The sequence below is a fragment of the Eriocheir sinensis genome, chromosome 68, assembly GCF_024679095.1.
Source record: "Eriocheir sinensis breed Jianghai 21 chromosome 68, ASM2467909v1, whole genome shotgun sequence".
NCBI classification, from domain to species: domain Eukaryota; kingdom Metazoa; phylum Arthropoda; class Malacostraca; order Decapoda; family Varunidae; genus Eriocheir; species Eriocheir sinensis.
Window position 1 is genome coordinate 1,247,934 of NC_066576.1, and position 3,358 is coordinate 1,251,291.

A 3,358-nucleotide genomic window follows, 5' to 3' on the forward strand; every position below is an offset into this window, starting at 1 on the left:
GACCTCAAGACGAAGCCACTGAAGAAGATGACGGGACCACCCATGAAGATCCATCTGAGGGAGGACGCCAAGCCCTTCGCCGTCCACACACCTCGTCTGATTCCCCTCGCATTCCGGGAGTCGGTGAAGGCCGAACTGGACGCAATGGTTACCCAAGGCGTCATCACCCCTGCAGGCGAGGATCCATCTCCATGGTGTCACCCGCTAGTAGCTGTAGCCAAGCCCAACGGCGGTGTGAGGATCACCACGGACCTTTCAAAGCTCAACAGCCAAGTCTCACGCCCAGCGCACCTTCTCCAACGCCCTTCGCAACAATCCGCAGTGTGGACCCGAAGGCGCGCTGGTACACAACAGTCGACGCCCTGTGGTTACTGGCAGATTGAATTGGCGAAGAAGATCAACCACTAACCACCTTCATAACACCATACGCGGCCGCGACCGCTACTGCCGTGGTCCTATGGGTTTCGTCGCAACAGGGGACGCGTTCTGCCTTCGGGGTGACATGGCACTACAGGGCATGACAAACCTAGTCAAGGTCGTGGATGATATACTTCTGTATGACGAAGACTACCTCACACACCTGCACCGTGTCCACGAGGTACTCTCCAGGTGCAGAAAACATGGGATAACCCTCAATGCAGACAAGTTCACCCTTGCAGCACCTCAAGTATCCTTCTGTGGGTACGTCCTCTCAGCGGAGGGCATTGCAGCTGACCCAGAGAAGATCAAGGCCATAATCGACTTCGCCACTCCTGCCAACCTTACAGACTTAAGGTCCTTCATGGGCCTAGTAAACCAGCTGGCGGAGTTCTCGCCAGAAATCTCCAGCGTTGCACAACCCTACGCCCCTAATGAGCCCCAAGCATATTTCGTGTGGACACCTGACCACGATCAGGCTTTCCGAAGAGTGAAGGCGGCTCTCCAGTCCACCCATACTGGCAACGTTTGACCCTCACTTCCTACCGTCCTGCAGACAGATGCGTCCCGGCTCAATGGCATAGGTTACGCCTTACTACAAGACCACGGGGAGGACACTTCCGACTCATCCAGTGCGGCTCCAGATTCTGACTGATGCTGAGACCCGCTACGCTGATAGAGTTGGAGTTGTTGGCTGTAACCTGGGCTACATCTAAGTGCAAGTTCTACCTGTCAGGTCTGCAGCATTTCGAACTTGTCACTGACCACCGCCCCCTCATCCCGATCCTCAACAGCTACACTCTGGATGCGGTGGAAAACCCAAGACTACAGCGGCTGAAGGAGAAGTTGTCACCGTACCAGTTCTCAGCAAAATGGCGAGCAGGAAAGCAGCTCTGCATACCGGATGCCCTATCACGGTACCCAGTCAGCCACCCAAGCCATGAAGATAACATGCTGAGCAGTGAAACGAGCATCTCCATCCGCAACGTCGTAACACTCCATGCTGTACACACTCGCTGACTCTCCGAACCAAGCTGACGACAAGGTCATGGAGGACTTCAGGCAGCAGCTCGCACCGACCGTCTTACGTCAAACTGCTGGACTGTGTGAGGAATGGCTTCCCGACAACAGGTATTCCTCCACAGCTCGCTGCTCCCATATTGGAAGGTGAGAGAAGACCTCTCAGCGATGGAGACCTAGTCTTGTATGGCGCACGCATCGTGGTTCCTGCTGCTCTACGCCGCACAGTCTTGGCCCGCCTGCACGATAGCCACCGCGGTGCAGAGGCCACCAAGGGACGTGCAAGGCAGACAGTTTTTTGGCCCGGCATCAACGCTGACATCACCAACACTGTTCGATCGTGTGAGCCTTGCCGGTGCTTCAACCCAGCCAGCAGCAAGAACCACTCATGAACGACGACGACCCAAACAGGCCCTTCGAGTCCGTGTCGGCGGATTTCTTCTCAGTGGCAGGGAAGTCCTTCCTTGTCATTGCCGACCGCCTCTCTGGCTGGCCCGTCGTCATCCCATGTGGCCACGACACAACGTCTGCCGCAGCCATACGCCGGTTTCGCTGCTACTTCCGCGACGTGGGCGTCCCCGTCCGTCTAAGAACTGATGGAGGACCCCAGTTCACCAGTCGTGAGCTCGCAGCCTTTCTGGATCGTTGGGGAGTCCGCCACGTCGTGACTTCTCCCCACTACCCGCAGTCTAACGGTCATGCAGAGTCAGCTGTAAAGTCCGTGAAACATCTCATCATGAAGGTGGCCCCAACCGGCAACATAGACTGCGAAGACTTCGACCGGGGTCTACTTGAACTCCGCAACACCCCAACCCACACCGGACGCTCTCCAGCTCAGGTACTCTATGGGCACCCCCTCCGCTCTTGTGTGCCTGCCCACCCTGAATCTTTCAAGAAGAAGTGGCAGGCCAGTACGGAGGCCTGCGACCGTCGCGCCGCCAAACGTGCCCAGGACGCCGAGGATCGCTACAACCAGCATGCCCGCTCCCTACCCCAGTTGAAAATAGGAGATCAGGTCCGTGTCCAGGATCCTGTGTCACTCCGCTGGGACAAGGTGGGCACCGTCATGGAATCGGAAGATCACGCGACTACCACGTCAAGCTTCCCAGTGGCCGGGTGTGGTGGAGAAACCGCCGTTTCCTTCGGCCAGTGTACTTCCCCAGCGACATTCCAGCGACACCAGATGAGCCCAGCGCCTCCTCGTCGTCGGTCCGAGAATCCGCCAACGTCAGATGTCCGCTCAAGACTCCGCTATGAGCGTGTAGGGGGAAGGGAGGTGTAGGATATGTATGGGGAATAGTTGTAATTATTGCACGCTGGCACCTCAGTCAGTCAGTCGCCACGGCGCCAGCCTCTTGCCAAGGAGCAGTCACTGCGCTCCTCACTTTGTACCATCTTCCTCGGCTAACAAGGATCTACTAACTGACCCTGTGTTTCTGACCCCTCCAACACCTCAAGGACGTCGGGTCACACAACGGGTCATCCTGAGGACTCAGGACCTCTACACACAGTGTTGGTGGTGGTAGTGTTGGTGGTGGTAGTGTTGGTGGTGGTAGTGTTGTTGGTGGTAGTGGTGATGGTGGTAGTGTTGATAGTGGAATTGGTGGTGGTGGTAATGGTAATGGTGATTGTGGTGATGGTGGTAGTGGTGATGGTGGTAGTGTTGGTGGTGGTAGTGTTGGTGGTGGTAGTGTTGATGGTGGTATTTGTTGGTGGTGGTAGTGGTGATGGTGGTAGTGGTGGTGGTAGTGTTGGTGGTAGTGGTGATGGTGGTAGTGGTGGTGGTAGTGTTGGTGGTGGTAGTGTTGGTGGTGGTAGTGTTGGTGGTGGTAGTGTTGGTGGTGGTGGTGGTAGTGGTGGTGGTGGTAGTGTTGATGGTGGTAGTGTTGATGGTGGTAGTGTTGGTGGTGGTAGTGGTGGT